The 23,154-nt window shown below is 39.3% G+C and overlaps 1 long non-coding RNA gene across 1 annotated transcript; it reads right to left on the bottom strand.

The window, feature by feature from the left end:
- Window positions 1-5,207: 5,207 nt before the first annotated feature.
- Window positions 5,208-11,304, bottom strand: LOC128353284 (uncharacterized). The gene is made up of 3 exons (XR_008320842.1): window positions 11,251-11,304; window positions 5,305-5,422; window positions 5,208-5,225 (listed from the first exon to the last, which is right to left on the bottom strand). It is a non-coding gene; the product is annotated as an uncharacterized LOC128353284 (long non-coding RNA).
- Window positions 11,305-23,154: the final 11,850 nt, after the last annotated feature.

The following is a 23,154-nucleotide window of genomic DNA, read 5'->3' as shown; positions in this document are numbered from 1 at the left end:
CTGAACAAGTGTTTTTATTGCAGCAGGAGATTTTAACCACTCCAACCTAGACTATTTTACCGAAATTTTACAAGAATGTCCACGTTTCAACCAGAAATAACAGAACACTAGACCAGGTATACACAAATATACCTGGAGTCTACAAGACACACCTCTGCCCCCATCTCGGCCAATCAGACGATGCCTCCCTGTTCCTGATCCCTGCCTACAAGCCCCTCATCAGCAGGACCAAACCACAGACCAAGACAATACACATCTGGACTGAAGAGGCCTTCTCAACACTGCAGAACTGCCTTGATGACACTGACATCGAGCAGTACAGTGACTCTGTGATATCCTACATCAACTTCTGCACTAACAATGTAAGCACAAAGAAGCTGATCAAGGTATTCCCCAACCAAAAACCTTGGTTCAACAACAATGTGCGGGTGCTGCTCAGAGCCAGAGATGCAGCACTCAGCTCAGGGGACAGAGCAGCTTACAGCAGATCCACAGCAGCCCTGCACAGAGGTATCAGAGATGCCAAACTCAAATACAAGCAGCGCATTGAGGACAGCTTCAAGGAAAACCCACACAGCATGTGGCAAGGCATCAGGAACATCACAGACTATAAACAAGGCCACAACATCCCCCTCTCAACTGATTTCTCTTTCCTGGACGAGCTTTCTTTGCCCGTTTTGAAAACAGCAACAATGGACTAGTTGCAACCACCAGTGTACAAGAGAGCAATCCACCACTCACTCTCCAGTCTGGTCAGGTCAAGAAGGCTCTTCAACATCAACAGCAACAAAGCAGCAGGGCCCGATGTATCCCTGGCCGTGCACTGAAGGCATGTGCCGCCCAGCTTGCCTCAGTCCTCACATTTTTAACCTGTCACTCAAACTGGCCACAGTCCCAACTTGTTTTAAAACCACTACCATCATCCCCATACCTAAACCCTCGGCAATCTCAACCCCAAAAGATTACCGGCCCATCGCTCTCACCCCGGTGGTCACAAAATGCTTCGAGAAACTGGTGTTGGCACGTGTCAAAGCATGAACCTCCCCCACCCATGACCAACATCAATTTGCCTACAAAGCCAACAGATCCACAGACGATGCTATTGCACTAACACTTCACACAGCACTAACACACCTGGAAAATCCTAATACCTTTAGCTCTGACTTTAGCTCAGCCTTTAATTGCATCAGCCCTCACAAACTGCTTAACAAACTGCAAACACTCTGCATACAACCCTCTCTTTGTATGTGGATCCTGGACTTTTTGACCAACAGGCCCCAGCATGTCAGACTGGGCCATCACATCTCCTCCACTGTCACCCTCAGCACTGGTGTCCCCCAGGGCTGCGTTCTCAGTCCAATTCTCTACTCCCTCTTCAATACTGACTGCACCGCCACCCACAACTCCAACCTAATGGTCAAGTTTGCAGACAACACGACCATTGTCTTATTAGCGACAACAACGAGGCAGCGTACAGGGAGGAGGTCCGGACACTGTCTGCCTGGTGACCTCAACCTCAATACAAAGAAGACCAAAGAAATAATCATAGACTTTAGGAAAAACAAGAACACACTTCATACTGAACTGTGCATTGACGGGAGAAAGTTGACAGAGTCTCCAGCTTCAAATTTCTAGGAGTTCATATTTCTGAAGACCTCATCTGGAGCCTTAACACCTCACACCTGATCAAGAAGGCCCAGAAGCGTCTCTTCCACCTGAGAACGCTGAAGTGCAACAGACTTCAGCAGAAGCTGCTCATTAACTTTTACAACTGTACCATTGAAAGTGTACTAACTTATGGGTGCACATGGTACTCCAGCTGTACCACAGCGGAGAAAAAAGACCTTCAGCGGGTGATTAAAACAGCTCAGTGGATTGTCGGCTGTCCACTCCCGCACCTGAGCAACATCTACTCAAGCCGCCTCCACAAGCAGGCCTCCAACATCCTTAAGGACCACTCACACCAGGGACACTCCCTGTTCAGCACCTTTCCATCAGGCAGGCTGAGAACCATCCGAGCCAGAACCAACACACTCAAAAACAGCTTCTTTCCAAGAGCTGTGGATTATCTCCTCAAACATAAACACACACACACTACTCTCATAAAAACACACATACACTCACCTGATGAACAGTACAAGTGCTAGAGTTAGATGGACAAATGCAAATTACCTGAACATTATTATTATCCTTATTACTTTTTTAAAATTATTTATTTATTATCGTGTTACTTATCTGTGCATTATCTGTTACTTTAACCTTCATTTATGCCCCCCTTCTATGCAGATTTTTTTGGTGCTTCCAATTAAATTTTGTTGTGCTTTATATGCAATGACAATAAATAAATAAATGAATAAATATCTATCCATCTATCTATCTATCTATCTATGTCATTCAGCACAATGCTTCTTACCTCCTTCTACAGTTGGTGGGGCTGGTTCATCTGGATGGAGCAGAGGGGCTGCTGGGCCTGAACGAGGAGCAGAGACAAGTGATTTAGTATGAATAGAGTCATGATTGGACACGTTCTGTCCACCAGGTGGCAATAGTGATTAGTAATTAACTAACAGTGATTAATGAACAAAGAAACACAGAAGAAGAACGCACACAAATAAATAAACTGACTAATAATAAACGTGAGGACTATAAAACAAGCCTAATTCTTTCAAACATGAACATAACATGGTACCAGGAGTAAACTCAGCCAGACAAAATGGACTTGAAAGCACTGGAGAATTTAAAGTAACAGGGAATGTAGACGAGAACTGACATACCTTCAAACATCAGTTCCACATATATGTTGTGGCCATGGGACTGGAGACGAAGCCAGATGCAAGAAAGGTAGCACTGCTGCTAACAATAACAGGGCGACAGGCCATAGATGATTTTAACACATTCGTGTTTGACAGTCCGGACAACAGTGAAAAGTCGGATGTCTTGCATGGTAAATTTGATGCTCATTGTTCTCCAAAAGAAAAATGAGATGCATGAGAGATACTTATTTCAGTCTTGCATGCAGTATCAGCATGAGCCCTTTAGTAACTTCCTGACAGACTTGTATCTAACAGCGCAGTCATGCAACTTTGCGATGCTGAAAGACTCCATGATCAGGGACCAGACAGTTTTAGGTGTCAAGGATAAAAAGGTCAGAGAAAGGCTACTAAGAGAAACAGAGCTGCTGATCAAGATCTGCCAGATGAGTGAGCTGTCCCAAAAGCAAGTGAAAATGTTCAGCGAGATAGCCTAATGCACTATAACACAGGTGAGCGACAGCACAACTGTGTGATGAGGAGATGGCGCATGCAGAACTGGCCTGCACAACTGACAGAGGACGTAATGCGCTGTGGGTCCCAGCACAAGCTCAAATTATACGTCATACCGGCCCAAAACTGGCATACACCAGCTAAAGGAAACTGTGGTCCCACTGACAAATGGGATAATAGCGGGGTTGGACACTGGTGCAAAAGCAAATGTGTGATATCAAAGTAATTAAAAATAAACCACAAATGAGGAAAACATCTGGACTGAAATACTAATAAATTGAGTGTATCGGCACATGCAAGCTGAGTGTCATAGTGAAAAGAATGGTGTATCACTTACTCCTCTCTGTCGTGAATTTAAGGATGATGAATCCCTTCTGGGTGATAAATCCTGTTAAGAATTGGGGCTGGTAAAAGGAGTGTATCGCATCAGCACAGCCGTGAACACACCGAATGACTCTGTTGACTCAATAGTTCTCAATAGCCCGAAAGAAGGCACACAGCCAGTTGTGCATGCTGCACACAGAGTTCGAGCACCACTGAGAGACTGCCAAGAGGCGGTATTGGTGCAGTTCTCCTACAGGCCTATACATCTAGGGCCGTGACAAAATCTTACCTTTTTGTCCTTCACACTAAAAATGATCTGGTACCTGAGTCTTTCAGTGTCTTTCAAGTAGCATGACTGCGCTTTAGCCGCAAGTCCGTCAGAAAGCGTTCTTTGGAGAAAAGTGAGCATCAGATTTACAGGACTACCTTTATTGCATCCAGCTTCGTCTTGTCACTGCTACCTGACAAGAGCTTATTCATGTTTTCAACCAGTTGCACCCACACGTCCATTAAGTACTGTATGAGTCAGAGTTACCGGTGTCTATTGATCAGCGAAGGAGATATTGCCAGATTTACCATGGGCATCGGTTTATGTAGTCATGTCTGTGTTGTTGTGTGATCATTTAGTCTTTACTGAGCTGCTGCAATGTTGTCAAAGGGCTATATCTTCCTTCAATGTAGTATCAGTTATTTTATTTGAAACTAAATGTGCTGAGAAGAACTAAAATTATGTGTAACTGTCCAAACACTACTGTCTGGGCAGCACAATGGCTCAGTGGTTTGCACTGTTGCTTTACAGCAAGAAATTCCTGTGTTCAAACCCTGAATGTCCCAGGTCCTTTCTGTGTGGAGTTTCTGCTGGGTGCTCTGGTTTTCTCCACCATCAAAGACATGTATGTTAGTGTTAATACTGCTGTCAGTGCCCCACTGGCTAACAGAACTTGAGTTGTACCCTGTGTGCTGCTTTGCAGTGGCCCACTACCCCTAGTGTATAGGATGGGTCAAATCAGATGCAGAGGATACATTTTGTGTCAATAAGTGCTGATAAATGACAATAAAAATATTTTAATCCTAATATAAAATTATTAAAATATTGGATGTGCTGTCATGTTTGTCTCTTCCTGTGACTGACCTTGTGCCCCTGAGCTGATGTTTGATAACTCCTCCACCAGATCATTCCTGCCGATCTTCTTTAAAACGCTCTTCATCACCTCCACAGCTCCAGAAAATTCATATTTCTGCACCATCAGATCTACAGCATCCCGCCTCTCTGCCTTGTCCAGCTGGCTCTTTTTGATGGCTGGGATGTTGCCCACCTTTTCATACTTCAGGTACCAATTGAACTTTTTAAACTCATTATCTGTTAAATCTTCCAGAAGGTTGAGGAGGTCCACCTCTGTTATCCCAAATCTCTGGTAAAATCAGAGAACAGATAAGAGAACAGTTGTGTTTCTGTCTGTCTGACTGATTTCACAAAAAGCCCAGTTTGGCTGCAGTCATTGAACTGTCAGAGAAACTCAAGAGGATCATCAATAAAAACGTCTCATCACAAGTCTACTCAATAGGAGCCTGGAGTTCTGGAGCCTTCTATCAGATTGAGTTTTGTCAGTTGTCATGGAACATTTTTCTGCTTAAATGCTGAAGTTCAATCTTAAACAGTAGTTAACAAAGTGATCTCAGCACAAGGTCCAGTTAGTTTTCTGCTTTCACAACTCACCTGTTTGCTGTGGTTCAGTGAACTGTGTTGTTTTCCCATGTTTTGATTGGTTCGTTAATACTGGTAAACTGACAACGTCTGAAAATGAGGCTCTCGTCTCAAAGTGTGATTTTTTGTTCTGTGAAAGCAAAAAGGACAAAGCACATTATTTTAATAGTAGGTTACTGATGGGAAAATACAAATCTCTTATATTCATTTTGCATTCCTATAACCAGTAATACCAATGTCTTATATTCATTCTTACATTTGTATAATCAGTTTCCAGCATTATATTCAGTTACTGGTGATTGTACTTTTATGCATTATATTAGTATGTGTTAGAATAGTTAGCGTGACTATTTTTATGACCATAGTAGTGTTTAAAAGTGTTTACTTTGCATTCCACACATGTAGAGTAGAGTTATTGTGCTTGTGCTTGTAAGAGGCCACAGTGCTAGAAGGTCAAGAAGTTCTCTACTTGCTCTTTGCTGCAGTAAATTTCCATCATATGTTATGAGCTGTTTTGACTAAGAGAATGTGAAGGTCGCAGTGGTGGGAGAGACTTGACAGCGGAGACGGCGCGGGATGGTCTCGCCTCCAGAGGAAAAACAGACCACCACCTGGCGCACTGATAACACTTGTTGATAAAGATGATTTGTTACTTTTGTTAGGTATAAAGCTTGTACTCAGAGGACTTTCCTCTGAGCATTCGCTGATCGCTGTTGGTAGCTGTGTATCTGTCGATTTGCTCCTTCTTGTGTGGCAGGTCTAGCGCTGCTCCACCTCCACTCAATCAATCGCACCTGTGCCTGATTACACAGTGAGCCACCTACTTATCTGGACAAGCTTGGCAGGTGCGCTCACTACTGCCTGGCTGTTCAGTTGGCGAGGGCTCTCTCTGGCGTGCCCAGCTTTTTTGCACCAAATAGGTGACTCAAGGTAAGCATGGGTGCTGCCATACATTTATTTTCCATGGGGCATAATGGTATGATAGCTGCCGTTGTTTGACTATTTTACAGCGGTGTCGGCCGTGCCGTTGTGGCGTGCAGTTGTGGAGATTTTGAGGAGTGGTGTCTGCTCTCTGCCCTCACCGTAAATTGGTAATTGCGTGTTGGGCACAGTATTAAGCTCGCTTTGCTCGGGTAAGTTTGCCACTATTTACACTTACGATCTGCTATCTTAAATAGCCATTTATTAAAGTTGTCCTGTTCCCTGCCGGCTGTAGCTGTCGAGGCCACAGGTTGTGCCTCCTCTCCTCCTCCGGCGCTCGGCGTGGGGCTGCAGTGTCCAGCCCAGGGACGGGCACCGCTAACTGGGCAATCCGGGAGACGACTTTTTACGGCCTCCAGCCCTGGTGCTGTCGCTCCGTTTACTGTTATTGTTGCCACTGGATATGGTCTGATTTAACGGGACAATCCCGTTAATGTCCGCTGCTCACGCAGATTTGGGGCTAATCCTCTCACCACAACTTTTGTTTGATTAATTTCCTTATTTATTATTTTTGTTTATTAGTTTAGATTATTTTCTTTCTCGTGTGTGTATATATATATATATATATATATATATATATATATATATATATATATATATATATATATATATATATATATATATATATATATATATATATATATATATATATATATTTTTTTTTTTTTTTGTTTTCAGCTGTGGACCTGTCTGTAATTCAGTTACCATTCCTGGTACCCGCCCACAGCTGAGTTTTGGTGTTTTGTTTCATTGTTTGCTGTTTATTTTTTGGTATTCTGTGTATTGGTGGTTGGTTTTTTGTTGCCCATTGTGTAGTAGATTTTATTCTCGTGTGTGTGTGTGTGTGCGTGCATGTTGGTATTAATCTCTTTTTTTAAATTGTGCAATTTACATTTGCCTGAGTTGTTTTCCTGTATGCGGTATTATAATTGGTTTCTTTTCTCTTCCAGGACAGGAGCTGGCATAGTGTGCGGCAGGCCCCCGGGTGGTGGTTCCCCTTGCACTCCCCTTCATTTGGTGTGACACGTGGTGATTTGGCTTGCAGTGGTTTTCTTTGATTTGTGTTGTTTTCCTTCGTCCCTTTTGGTTTTGTGTAGTCTGTCGCTCATCTAGATCCTAGCCCTGTTCCTGTTATTTACTGGTTGATTTATTGATTTATTATTTCTGTTACCGCAGTTAAAATAATTTTGGTTGTTTGGCACTCAGGCTGTGAATTAGCATGTCATTTTAATTATTACAATTTTTCATTAATAAACTTTGTATATTGTGAAGTCCGTCTCCATCCTCTGTGAGTGAATCTGCGTGACCTAGGGGTTGGTGTATTTCCTGGGTGTTAATTCCCAGGTGGCGTAGTTGATAACTCTCCCTCATTTTGCCACACTTGCAAGAATTAAAAGTACCTTGACTTTTGAACTTGGTTTCAGCCTCAGTCTTGTATTTAATTTTTCTATCAGTTACATATGTGAATTAGTCATTAATTAACTGATGTTAAATCAATCTGCTAAATAAAAAAAAAACAGTTGATGAAGACATCTTAAAGTGATCTGTAAAGCAGCAGTTCTCCAATAAAAAGTGAGAGAAACACAGTGACTGTCCTCCCACTTTTGAAATGTTTTTAAGTATATTTTAACAATGCAAAGCAATTCTTACCAGTGTGTCTTTAATGGGAATCAAATTAATGTAAAGAAAAGTTACTTTTGGATTTATTTCAAAGAGACCACCACATTTATTTACTTGATTGTGGTTTATTTGGTAGTGTGATTCATTTGAATTGTTTGCATCATTAGGCTACCATATAAATTGGGTGCACTCGATTCAGCAACAGTAACACTCCTACAACACGAACACATGCCGTGTACTGTGCACAGTTTACAGAGGTCGATTGCAACAGCTATCTGTGAGAGTGAATGAGTCAGTGAGCAGCACGATTAACGCAATTAATGCTCGGTCCTTAGTCACATCATGATTAACGTGTTAACACTGACAGCTCTAGTTATGATAAATCAACTTCTAGTTCTAATGATGCTGATAGTAAGCTATCTGTGACACCAGAGAAGATCAATAAACTCAGCAGGTTTATTCTGTGATTTGATGATGGTGTGAAGAGTTTTCAGAACTCAACGCCTTTTGGAGCATTTTAGATCTGAGCCTTTTGTTTCTTACTGCTAATGTTGAGCTCACCGTCAGGCCTTCTTTTCAAGTGATATTGTGCTTTTACAACACTTTTTGTTAAATTATTTAGTGTGTTGTGTTTAAAAGTAAAAATATGTAACTGTGAGAGACACTACATAGAGATGTAAATCACAAGGGTAGAAAGACTGAAAATTGACTTAAAGTCTGTGTAAAGTAAGAATAAATATGTGTTCTGAGTTTGTCATACCACAGAAAAGTGTGTTGTTAACCACCCTGCCAAATTTGAATGATTAAAAAAATTGCCAAATATATGAAATTAGGCTTCAAAGTTGTGTAAAAATCAGTCTCTTTCTCTGCTCCCAAACACTATGGGCGTGGCCGCTGAGTCCACTGAAACCCCGCCCCCTACCAAGTGTAACTCAGTGCCTAACTCAGTTAACTGGCTAACTACTACAGCTGACTGTAGTAGTAGTAGTGTGCGCTGAATGTATTTATACCTCTACAGCAGCAGGATTTAGTGGGCGGGTTTATACCAATCACTAAATCCTGAACACAGAAATGTTGAAACACAGTTTGTGAAGCCTAGCTCCACAATTCAAATCTAAGTGGTTGAAATGCTTTTTACACCTTTTTTAGAAATACATTTATGACTTATTTAATGTGTTTAGAAGAAAATGTCTGAATTCACTTTACACAGTCTTTGTGTACACATTGAAGGAGTTAAATTTCTGAAATATGTATACATTCATAGACCAGAATATGCATAGAATTTGTAATAAGGGAGATGGAATAGATGCTATTTTAAGGATTTTCAATATGGTTATTATACTATTTTGTGGAAAGACCAACCCTAACCCAAATACACCATATTGTTCTAAGCAGAGTATTTTTACATGACTGGAGGGGATCTGTAAGAGCTGGTCACAGAGGTGAAGCATGTTGTTAGTTCAGATTTGAAGTAGACAATAAATGAAACGTTTGTGTTGTCGAGAAGTCTTTTCTCTCCCAGCGACTCCTACATGGTCATAAAAAATGTGTTGTATTTCAAATCATACTTATCAACGAGATGGCCAGTCAATTTCAGTAATGTCATTATGTACTATATGTAATGTCATTTTACATCATTACATAATGATGCAATGTTCCAGCAAAGGTAGAGAGGAAGAATAAGACTGAAGGCTAGTAAACATGGATATAAATAATCCAGGATTTAAAATACTAGCTTCACTCAAATATCAACAAGAATGTGACATAAGAATGTGTGAGATGAAGAAAAGAAAAGATGGACAAAGCAAAACCTGAAACAAAGCCGGTTTCGGTGCAGCTGGTTTTTCTCCCTGGGGAGGGATGGTGTGTCAGCCAATCAGATTCATCACAGCTACTTTGAGGATCTAATTTCAAGCTTTTTACTGTGAAACTTTTCATCATCATCATTCATTCAGTATTTAATCCTGATTATAAAATGCATACCAAAATATAGTAACAGGATGTATTATTCTGGCATTGATATGACATCAGCTTGATTCATCAAGCTGCCATTCATTAAAACCTGAAAACAATTAATATGATCAAGCATAACACATAGTTATTCTACTTATTCCATGATAGATAATGGATTATCACCAAAATGTAAGAATAACATCAGTGTAACACATTGTCACATCAAGTAAACATTTTCATACCAAAATTTGTGTTTATGAAAGGAGAAATTATAATCACAGTTCTTCAAATACACATTTATCTATGATCGCTGTAATAGCTGTTACAGTGGAGGTTTAGGTAATTGATACTGATATAACTAATTGGTATTGTTTAAACCATACTTTTCACTAAGATGTTCTTGTTTAAGTTCTTAACACTAATTTTCTCACTTTCATGCTCTGTGTGGTTTCAGGAGACACAGAAGGGGAAGTCAGGAATGTGTCTTTTAATTTATGACGGTGGTCTGTGTGACTCTAATCTGATGGTATAAAGGGGGAGTGGAGAGTCTCTCCATTGCTCTAAGGAATGTAAATGGATCTTTGTTTGTCCAAGAGAGAGACCATATCAGTCTCTATATCAAACCTGGTCCAATTTACTCATCTCAGGGTCAAAGGTGACTCTGACCAGATGATGTTCTGAGCCGTACTGATGCTGTGTCCACTACATGTGTGTCTTATCTATAGCTGTAAACTGGATATCTTATATATTTGGTAGAGTTTTTATCCTCTACATGTTTGAGAACACAAAGTCTGACATGCAGGCTGTTAAGATGCCAAATATTACACAGTTTACAGTTTATTTATTGTTGTACAGCGCCTGCGTCAGCGTGTCTCTGTCAGACTGAAGCTCTGTCACACATTCACATTTTATTCAGTTTGAAGCCAAAGTTTCATGACACACTTTTGTGTTTTAGTTTTAATCTGGTTTAAAGTTTTTAGTCATCAGATTTGTCATCAGTATTTTTAACTCCATGACCTGACTGCAGAGGCCAGCAGTGGATACATTTTGAGATATCAGGCTGAAAATCACAGGACTGAGCTGTTATAGGGAAACAAGTCAGCAAGTTGCTCTCATTTTTCATAGTAACCTGACCTCTTTTCAACACCTTGGTTCTATGGTTCACTATAAAGATCCATTATTCATTTTAATCCACTAACAAGAGTTTGCTGAGTTTATACATCACTGTGAGGACGCAGAAACCAGGAAAAGAAAAACAGGAAATTACTTTTGAAGAAGTCAAACTGTGTGATTTCATATTTTTCTGACAGTTTAATCAACTAAACAATTCAACTTTAAAAATAATCATCAGATTGATCAATAATGACAGTAATCATTATTTACAGTCCTGATATTAACACTCACCTGCCTCAGACTTGTTTTCCTCCTTCTGCTCTGCTGACTGTGAAATGAAGTCTGTACTGACGTTCACCTTTACTCCCTACCTGCCTGCTTCCTTCCCCCTTACTGGAGTCACATGTCTGTTCCTGAGGGCTGTTGCACAGAATGTAATACTTCTACATGACATGAACTCCCTTGGAAATTTTGGGCGGGGTTTCTAAAATACTAACAATATGCTGTTTTTGTCATGCATTTCTATTTTTCTGCATTCCAATCATCATGAATCATGCATAAAATTAGTCCATTATGAATGTATGATTCATCACTAATTCACTTTCATAAAGATACTGGCTGCATGAAATTCTTGCCATCACCATGTAAGTGTGGCGGTGCCAAATCATAAACTTCACCCAGTTCAACTGAGAGATCAGAAAAAACAAAGCTGTCTTGGTCACTCTCTGCGTGCAGAGTTGACATTATTCATTTCTCTGTTATGTGGTAGTCAGCATATAGTGAAAAAAAATAGTATCATACCGAGATGATTTTGATACCCAGTCACTAAAATCTATACATTATACCACTTTGAGTTTTCAGGTCATTAGTTTATTAGGTGTTGTTCCACTAGACCACTTTTAAGCTTTCACCTCATTTTCTACATGCAAGAGCACTGAACAACAGGATAGTTCAGATTCTAGTTTCTGCTTTCTGACACTGTGTCAAACACATTCCTGCAGTCATGTGACTTGATGCTAACAAGAGATTGCTGCAACTGCAATTTAACTATGATTCAGAGGATAATTTTTCATTTAAGTCTCTTTCTTTTATGCTAATCCAGTGGTGTGGGCCGGGCACAGCAAAGGGTGTGGACCAGATAATCAGCATATTTTCTAAATATTTAGGTTTACACTTGGCAACCGATTTAACATTTAGATTTATATTTAACCTTTAGATTTAGACTTAACACTCAGATTAAAATTCAACATTTAGATTTATTTTTATGTATATACATTTTTAACAATCATATATAACATTTTGTTTAACATGAACTTCTGTTTCAAATGAAAGAAAAATAAGCCAAATGTGAGAAAAATGAGCTAAATATTCAAAATATATCAGCTCTGAAACTGTAACTGAAATTTACAATCGGTACCTCATAGGAGACTTGGCACTTTAATTCAGTATCCAGTATTTTATTTACAATTGAATGTGCTGAAGCTCAGAGTCTGAAGACCAAAATGTGGAACCAAAAAAAGAAACTACTTTTGAAGAAGTCAAACTGTGTGATTTCATATTTTTCTGACACAGTTTAATCAACTAAACAATTCAACTTTAAAAATAATCATCACATGGTTGCGCCTGTATTTATAACCTTATGGGGACCGTTTCTGAGGGCTGTTGCACAAAATTAGTACTGTACTGTATGTTGACTCAAGCATACAATTTAAAAACAATGTAAAATGTTCATTTAAAGTGTTTTGCTCTAAATCACTTAAAAAAAACAAATCTACAGCCTTCAATATAATGTTGATCATTTAATGTAATGGTTTAAATTTTGCATTTCACTTTTCCAACTTTGAATTTTCATCTCCGTTAATTCCCTGATAACTGTACAGTCACTAAAATCTATACATTATACCACTTTGAGTTTTCAGGTCATTAGTTTATTAGGTGTTGTTCCACTAGACCACTTTTAAGCTTTCACCTCATTTTCTACATGCAAGAGCACTGAACAACAGGATAGTTCAGATTCTAGTTTCTGCTTTCTGACACTGTGTCAAACACATTCCTGCAGTCATGTGACTTGATGTTAACAAGAGATTGCTGCAACTGCAATTTAACTATGATTCAGAGGATAATTTTTCATTTAAGTCTCTTTCTTTTATGCTAATCCAGTGGTGTGGGCCGGGCACAGCAAAGGGTGTGGACCAGATAATCAGCATATTTTCTAAATATTTAGGTTTACACTTGGCAACCGATTTAACATTTAGATTTATATTTAACCTTTAGATTTAGACTTAACACTCAGATTAAGATTCAACATTTAGATTTATTTTTATGTATATACATTTTTAACAATCATATATAACATTTTGATGCAGCTGCCCGCCTGCTGACTGGAAAGAAACGGCGCGACCACATCAGTCCTGTCCTTGCATCCTTGCACTGGCTGCCTGTTCACTTTAGGATCCAGTTCAAGGTTTTATTAATTGTTTTTAAGTGTTTTAATGGTCTGGCACCATCTTACTTATCAGAGCTTGTACAGCCTCACAGTACTTCCAGAGCACTAAGGTCAACAAACCAGCTGCTCCTGGCTGTACCTCGGTCCAGACTCGCTACTCGGGGAGACAGAGCCTTCTCAGTGGCCCCCAAGCTGTGGAACAGCCTACCTTTCCACGTTAGAGCTGCACAGTCTGTAGAGCATTTTAAAACACTACTAAAAACATATCTGTTTTCCTTGGCGTTCAGTCCCAGCTAGGCGAGAATCCTTGGCTTTCTACTTTTATTTTATTTTATTTTTTATTTTTTACTTTTTATTTTTTTTTATTCTAATTCTAGTTTTTAAATTGAGCTCTTACTATTCCTTTATTGTTTTTATTTATTATTATATTGTGTGTGATTATATTGTATTTTAATATCTGTACAGCACTTTGGCTCAACTGAGGTTGTTTTCAAATGTGCTTTATAAATAAACTTGACTTGACTTGACTTGAAAATCTATACATTATACCACTTTGGTCTCATTTTCTACATGCAGGAGCACTGAACAACAGGATAGTTCAGATTCTAGTTTCTGCTTTCTGACAAACACAATCAAACACATTCCTGCCCTCATGTGACTTGATGTTAATAAGAGATTGCTGCAACTGCAATTTAACTATGATTCAGAGGATAATTTTTCATTTAAGTTTCTTCCTTTTGTACTAACCCAAGATGTTTCACTTCAGTGATCAATCCCTATCACTCAATGACAGTGTCTAAAAAGTGTTCAGCCCCTTGAATGTTCTCCCCTTTTATTGCTTTCAAAAATGGAATCATGGTCAATAAAATTTGGCTTTTTTGACAAGAATTTATTAATAAAAAGTCCTCTTTGATGTCAAAGTGAAAACAGATCTCTACACCTTCATGTACATTGGGTTAAATGTTTTCATTCATTGTCCTGTAAGGTAAGCACTGTTAGTGGTGGCCTGCATCCTTTTAAAATATTTTAACTAAAATCACCCATCGAGTCATTATGTTCATCTAATGAGTTAATTTACATTTCGGTGTGGTTTTGAGAAGCCAATTTTGTATGAAAACTTTGGCTGTAATGTTGGCTAGCTTGCTGTGCACAAGTATATCACCTGTTCAGTGGAAATAGTGCAGGATGAAGCATTATTCTTTCAGTTTGCTGTTTTAAGTCACGTAATTTATTTTTAAGATGTCACATGTTTATAGAGTGCCTTATTTAATTTACACTTCCTGTAATTTATCATTTTCAGGAGCAGCGCGCACCTTTTGAAAGCTACTGAAAACAGAGACCCAGGGCAGCCTCGGTCTTTCATTTCCAAGGCGGAGAGCGAGAGGCAAAAGGAGCTAGAGCTTCTTCTCTTGGACCGGGAAGTAACTATATGTGTATATACAGTGACATATCTGTTTAGTTAGTGTTAGACTAACGTTAGACATGTCGCATATCATGTTCATTTAGTTGACAGTCTTAGGACGGGCTAGCGGTCAGGCTCGAGCTGTTGCGTGTGTGTGTTATACTGGCGTTAGCCGCAGTCACAGTGAATAAGATGGTTTTAGTTTATTTTTCTTCTATGAGAGATACAAAGACGAAGAATCGGACTGTAACTGCTGTAGTGCTGGATATAAAGTAGTTCTCCTACTCAGACTGGTCCCAGTTTTGTTTTGCTGTTACCACAAACAAGCTAAAGCTAAGCTAAGTGGGCTAGCGTCATACGTCTGAGCTGGTAGCCATGTGGCTAACGTTAGCAATAAGCATCATAAAATAGTAACAGAGGAAGGAATAGGAATGCTTACGACTAGTGCTGTGTGTTATTACATTTTATGTCTGTCCGCATATTTTATAGCACAAAGGGAGAGAAGTGAGTATGAACATATGTATGGCCTGCTTGTGTAATGTTAGTTGGCCAAACACATTAATACTGTCAGGACAGTACACATAGTAATAACAATAGTGCTACTGCTAACCACGCTTTACTGGACTATTCCTTGCTATTTCAGAAACTTTTGACTAAATGTAAAGTATTTTTGTCCTAAAAATAATAAACAGGCTATTGGACTGGTGATGAAATACTGTGACTGTTACTCTGGTAAAGATGATAGACATTTTGGTCTGACAACTACTTGTGTTTTCTATAACTGAAGACGTTTATTGTAGTTGACAGTTTAGCAATTCTGAAATGTTTAATGTGTGAATTATTGGTCATGTTGGGTTTGTTTTAGATTAACCACTTAACACACGCCCCTGTTTTTTATGTTGTTAGCCTAAACAACATGCCCAAGTTGTGAGCAGCACAGATCCCACATAGTTTGAGACTCAGAGATGTGTCTGGTATCATTGGAAAGGAAACACTCTCAGGATTCTTGTAAAAGTGTCTGTGTGATTCTGTGACTTACTGACAAAGAGTGGCAGAGGTTACAATAATGGGGTTGTTTACTCGCCCATAGGTTTGCCTTTACAATGACATGTGTACAGACATTCAGGGACCTCTCAGCAGGATATAGACACAATGAGGCCACAGCCACAGGTCTTGGCTTCATGCAGTCCAAATTTGGAGTCAAAAGACCAAAAGATGAATTTTTCAGAATTATTGTTCAACAGGTATGTCCATGCGTTTTCCTTAGGTCCTTTTTGGAGACTCCAAATGGACACTTGGTTACCAAAGCTGTATAACCGCAATCAAACACCTATAGCTTCACATCCCCTTTGCCTACAATCAAAATCTTGGTCTCTAATGAAAGCTGACACCATATTATTATTATTATCATTATTATTATTATTATTACATATAAGCATATTTTTTGTTTGGCCATATCTATCTATCTATCTATCTGTTTATTTTGGTATAAGTCATATGTCAAGTCGAAGAAGAACCAACCGTGTACCAAAAAGCCGAGTGCGTAATGATATATGGTTCAACTCTTTTACGCACAGGGCGCACGCCGGTTACGCTTGGAGTTTGTTTATGGACAGCCAAACTTGATAGCATAGTGTCATACACCGTTGGAAACCTCTGACTATTGGCTAAAAGGTTATCAACTTCATTTCACCGAATATTTCCATAGGCTGGAACAGCTGTCAATCAAAGCCATGTCGTCATTGTTGTCGGTCACATGTCCTCATTGGCTTTGGAGACATGTACTGCCTAATCCTAAACACCGATTGGCTTGTGTGTGGTGTCGTCAGAAGCAGAAGAGGCTCACGGTTGTAAACATCTAGTCACGTGTACTCTGAGATGGACGTGCAGGTCAGGAAATGACGTAAACGGACCGTATATGGTTTGTTATTTGTGTTATTACGTTACGTGTTGGACTAAATACATGTTGACATATTGAGGAAAGTATTCTGGTTTTATGGAAACGGATTTCGTATTTCACAAGAATGGATATTTGGCGAGCTGTACAGAAAGTGCTGAGTCATAAGATGATCGTTGTGGATAAAGGGAAGACTTTGAAGGTATGTAGGCATTATAGCTTTTCTTAATTAGCTCAGGGGCTAGCCGAGCTAATCGCTAATACTATTACGGCTGTGAGCAACCATATAAGTCGTGAGTGGTCTTGAATGAATCAGGACAATCTAAGCTTTCCAACGATGTACGGCATGAATATATATGTTAAAGGGTTGATGTTTAAAACATCCAGAAGAACTTGTGGCTACCTCCTAACATCCGTCCCGTCCCGTAGACGGAACAGCGTGCGTTAAGTGGTTAAAGCTCTGAAATATTTTATACACAGGTTACATTTTTTGTCTTGCATTCCTCAGGTCATAATGCCCAATAGTGCTGCACCATGGCAGACTGGCAGATGCTGTGTGATGGAAGGAATAACACCAGGAGCTACTCTTCAGACTCTTCATCACGTCCTCATCAGTGGCTTTGAGTACAGCAGGCGCCACAAAAGCGGACAAACCATACTGAATTACACTCTGCATGCTGCTACTTTGTCACTACTGATCATAAACCTTACATGGTGTCATTATTGTCATTGTTTCTGAATTTGATTTGCTTTTGATCTATTGTCTTATATGTTTGTTCTAAACTGAAGGGGCAGTAAACCACATTTGAGATGTTAAAACAGAACTGTAATACATTAATGTGTATGACAGTCGAGTTTTGTTTTCATTCCAACTGCCAAGTGTAGATTGTACAGATACAGATACAATTGATGTTTTTTGTCCAGATGGTTACAACAAGAAGAGAAAGGTGATATAGGTGTATACCTCTAAAAAATGTAGTATTTATGATTATTGTTTTCTGTGCAATACTGCTCACCAATAAACTTGACATGATTTGAGATTATAGTCATGCGTCATTCATGTCAACCTTCAATTCTTTGTAACACTGTAGATAAAGTATTAGTTAGGGCTCTGCTGGCTTAGTCCACGACTGCATAGAGATCACTGACCATACACAAGTGAAATGTATGTGAACCAGCCCTGGCTGCAGGGCTCATTCCTGGGTCAACCTTTGAAGCAGCCTCTGTAAAAGATCAACACTGATATGTAAATCTTGGTGTAGACACACTGGAAAAACTGGTGTTTCACACTACACACACTCACACCGGCTCCTTTGCTGGTTCAGCTCCTCTGAGCAGGCAGACACTCTGCAGCTGCCTCAGCAGACATGATGCTGCTGCTGCTGCCCTTAACAAAATCAAAATCAAATCAAATCAGTTATGAAGAGAGCAGCAACAATTATAACGTTATAATTTTATAAGGAACAAATTTAGCATTAGCTAACTCAGAGACAGATGATGAACCAGACTTTGGCTACATTACACTAGTAACTATAGAAGCTTTGCCCGATTACTTAACTTTAGTAATCTTAAAGTATGAGACGGAGAACAGAAGTCGTCGAACAGCCAACTGGGATCTTTATTGCAGATACTCAGCAACAATACAAACAGCAAACGGTAGAACAGCAAAACAGCCCGGAGGCACGCCCTTACAGACCCTTTATACTATTGATGACGTGTGGTGTCATGCGTCATTGTGTGCGTGCGCCAGGTCAAGCTGACCTGGCATGTTCAGGCTTATTTTCAGTTCCTGGAATTCTATTCATAAGTGATGGTGGCCAAGATTTCCCTGGGAATATTAAGCATGGTGAAAAACAACTCCTTACAAGAAGTTGATGAGATAAACATAAGGCCTGTTGCGAAATCTTCTAAACTGAACTGTATCTGCCTCTACATAACACACGTTTTGGTCAATATTTTTACAATTGCACAAAAACCCAAATGTCACAGTTTGCCAGCAATGGTCATAAAATCCAACAGAAATGATCAATGTGAAGTTGTTAGCTTGGCTACTACGTTCATTTTCAACTACTAGCAGTTAGCTAACGTTAGCATGGGAAAGCTAGAAAGCTAATAACAACTGTTACATTACATCAGAAAAACGTTACTAATACGTTACTCTCGTGTACTTACTTCGTTACCTGACATCACAACGGTCAGTTGTATCCTTAGTCAGCTGTTTCATCACGGATGGAAAGTGCTTCACTGAAAACAGGCAGCGAGGGGAAGGTGAGCGTCCAGTTTTGTTTTGGTTACGTGCAGTCCAGAGCTGCGACATCTAGCGGTGAAATTGAAATCGCTTTTAGCCCCTTTAAGTTTATGAGTCAAGAAAACTCAGATAATCTAAAGTCAGTAAATTTCCTGGAAAAGACCAAGTACTTCAGCATTAATTTAATTTAAATTATTTTTGTCAGTTCACAGCAGGTCAGACAAACATGCAAACATGCAATTCAACATAGAGAATAAAGTGTCCAATTCCTGAAAACTTTGAAGAAACTGTAAGAACCTTTAAAATAAAGCATGATGTCACACTTGTGTCTCTAACACACTATTACTGTTACTGGACAGTTTGTAGGTTGTAAGGAGTATAAAATTAGAGACCAAGTACTTTAAATGCACAGGCCAGTGTTTTACTGAAAAGTTAAACACAAACAACACATATAATTGACATTCAAATTCCTGCAGGTAATGAAATGTTAAATCACCTTCCCTTGTTTTAAATTTAGGCTCTTTAACCTAATGTTAAGTTTGAAATCCACCCATTTGGATAGTTTATTTAGTTTTGACTAAAATGGCATAGACCAATCTATGGTTAACTATTTTACTTTACGATGGTAGTTTATGCCTATATTTTTGGTAAAAGGGCGGAGGAGGGGGGGGGGGGGGGTTATATTTAGCAGGGCCTGAAATTTTTACATTTAAATTTTTTAAAATAGGGGGGAATTCCCCCCTTAAATGCTTCATATAGGGGGGATTTTACTTTGTTGGGGGGGGACTGTAGGTCACACCTTGTCCTATTCTTACTGCAGATTGTATTTTGGTACTTTCCTTCAATTTAAGGAACTATATTATATAGTAATTAGTTATTTAGTAAATACTTTAGTAGTATTCTCTGAACTACAGTCACCTGCAACTTCTTTAGGAACACATGCACAATATAATTAAATAGAATACAACAGCTCTGATATAAATTCAGCTTTTTTGGAGTTTATACATTTACAGTTTTTGTTGACATTGTCAAAAAAGTGATAATTCTACTTTGTTTATTACTGAGGTTATACTAAGTGGTGGTGGTGTACCTCCTCATGTATGTTAATGGAGTGGACAAAATATTAGGAACACCTTATATGAATATAATTCACCCTAATATACCACAATCACTCAATAATGAACATAAAGCAGAATTGTCACCTTCTTGTCAACAAATGTATAAACTTCATAAATGTAGAATTCATAGCAGAGCTGCTGTATTGGATTAAATTAGATTGCACAGGTTAAGCCATTGAGTCTATCTTATATAGTTAATTTATTCTCTGAACTATATGCCCAAAAGAAAATAATGTTTAGTGAAAAGAAACAACAACCCAACACTGATAAGCAAATTAACAAATTTCACTGACATGCTTTTAGACTACAATGTTAAGCTAACATGAGATCCAACCAATTACACTTTGTTTTAAAATCTCTGAAAATAACAATAAGTCATCCTTGAGGAGAAGCAGCTGATTCAGCAGCTTTGGTCAAATTTGTTGTTTTATGAAAAAAACTGAATTCATTCATTAATTCCCTCTAAGGTGTTTCACTGCGCAATTGCGCACTGCTTTTCACCTCTTTGCGCAGAAGACAAAAAAGTTGCACACTCAAATATCCCCGACCAGTTTCACAGTTTTTTTCTCCCTAATATGCACTTTGAATTGTGAAACATGCACACTAGCAGTGGCGTGCACAGACTTTTTGAAGGACAGAGGCGAAATACAAAAAAGGTCACATTCAGCGCATTTTCGCTCATTTCTCAGAGCCAGTCTTTGCAAAGCATTTATCTATCATCGGATAGACTCCAAGGCGTGTTTGTAAAGATGATACAGCCCCACAAGTTTATCCAGGCCTTTCCTTCTGTTTTACAACGTCAGTCCGCACAATCTACAAGACACAACTGACATGCCGTATGTGTCAATATAGGCAAAACAATACTCTATCGGAATTACACATTTTCTCTTATACAATAAATAAATAAATACAGCTCACATAAATGCTATAGAGAGAGATTTCATAACTGTGAGCTCTGAATGGAGTAGGCTACTCCAAATGCTGCACAATTACGCAGGTGAAGTGCTTGAAATAGAAATAACGATCCTGATTTTAAATTCTTTCTTCCATCCTTGTTCAGTCTCAGTGAAAATGAACACAGTAGCAGAGTTAAGTGATAGCGGTCTGCTCCAAGCTTCATATGCACTGAAGTTCATCCAGAGGCAGCTGGTGGAGCTGTCTATGGACTGTGAGACCACCATCCAGAGAGAACTGATCCGTCCTCAGTTCTTCATCAAGCTCCAGAATAAACTTCTCCATGAAGTAGGTGTTTCAATTTCAACCATGTTTCTTTTTTCCAAACTGATTTTAAGAAACACACACATCCCTTTGTTTATAGTGCATACTTTATTATATTGCTTTTAGTTGACTCATTTATAACAGAGATTTTGTGTCTTTTGTGTGTTTGATTTAGACCCGCTCAGTTTGTTGCCCTCCACCCAGAAAACCAGAGGAGGGTGACTTTGATACCATTAAGCGGTTCAGTGGTGGCAGCTTTGGGTGAGTAAGACTTCTTTACATTCTAACAGGCTGTTTGGACTCCACACAGAGTTCAGTCCAAACACAGACAAACATCATACTGAAGAATTAAATCAGAGCTGATGTTCACTAGTAGAAGCTGCTCATGTTTCCTTTCCCTTCTTGTGCAGATCTGTAAACCTTGTGCGCCACAGACAAACCAGTCAAGCTTTCGCCATGAAGGTTATTAACTGGCGGAACCTGAAGACGGAGGAAGACATTTGGCAGGTGTTGGTTGAGAGAGCCATCCTCACCTACACACAAAATCCTTTCATAGTCTCAATGCTTTGTGCATTTGAGACAAACAGAGACCTCCGTGTTGTCATGAAATATGTAGCAGGTAAGAAGGTTGTTTGTTTAGACAGGGATAGAACAGATAAATGAGCTTTAAACTGACTTTCCTCTATTATCTATGGAGGCCATCCATGCTACCCACCCAACACACACTGAGAACATGTCTCCTCCTGTCCTTCTAGGTGTGGATTGTGCCTCCTTGCTGGAGGAATGGAGGTGCTTTTCCTCAAAGATGACAAGGGTCTACATAGCCGAGACGACCATGGCTCTAGAATATCTCCACAGCTATGGGATCATACACAGAGACCTGAAACCTGCTAAGTGAGTCATCAATCTGTCCCATCCATCTGACATGTAGAGTTAGAGTTTGGTGTGTAATCTAACATGAGACATGTTTCTGCTTTCCTCTGTTGTAGCATGTTGGTCACTTCCACAGGCCACATCAAGGTGACCTATTTTGGCCTCTCAAAAATAGGTCGACTGAACGTAGCCCAAGATGTTCAGAAAGCACCGGTAAGCAGGATCGTGCAGGAGTTCACGGACAAAGAGGTACGTCTTTGATTTTGCTCGCCTGTGCTTATTTGAGCTCAAACCTGGATCGTTGTTCTAATCATGTTCTGTTTCCTACCATCAGTCAGTGGGCACTCCTTATTATATGGCCCCAGAGACCATACTAGAGGTGCGGTATGGAAAGCCTGTGGACTGGTGGGCCCTAGGTATCATCCTCTTTGAGTTTCTGGTGGGTGACCTTCCATTTGATGGGATCGACGATGACGACCTCTACAAGCACATCATTGAAAGTAAGAATCTTTACTTCAGTTCATCTCTTTCATTCCACTTTTTACCAAAAGTTAGACTGAATACTAAAAATGTCAAATGGTGTAACTACAAAAGAATGATAAATATATGGACACAAAAAACATCATTGACCCTTCTATATTTAAGTCATGCTAGCAGATCTAAATGAATCTCTTTATTTTAAAAGATGATTCAAAATGTGCCTTATCCTACTTTGTGATTTTCATGAGAATCTAGTAACGTGGTTGAATTTCTTGTTTCTTTTAGTTTTAACTTGTTTAAAGATGTTTTTCATTCAGTGTTTTTTTATGATGGAGCTAAACTTTTAATTCTGTTATTGGATTACTGATATGTGCTTTTTATTTTTTCCTCAGATGACATCATCTGGCCGGAGGGTGAAGCAGCCCAAGTAACTGATGCCCAGGACCTGATCAGCCTTCTCCTTCAGAAGAATGCGATGAGACGATGAAGACGTGGATAGAGACAGGATGAGAG

This window comes from Scomber japonicus, chromosome 23 (assembly GCF_027409825.1).
Source record: "Scomber japonicus isolate fScoJap1 chromosome 23, fScoJap1.pri, whole genome shotgun sequence".
In the NCBI taxonomy this organism is placed as follows: domain Eukaryota; kingdom Metazoa; phylum Chordata; class Actinopteri; order Scombriformes; family Scombridae; genus Scomber; species Scomber japonicus.
Note: the sequence above shows the minus strand (reverse complement) of the source record. Positions and strands in the feature narration are given on the sequence as shown.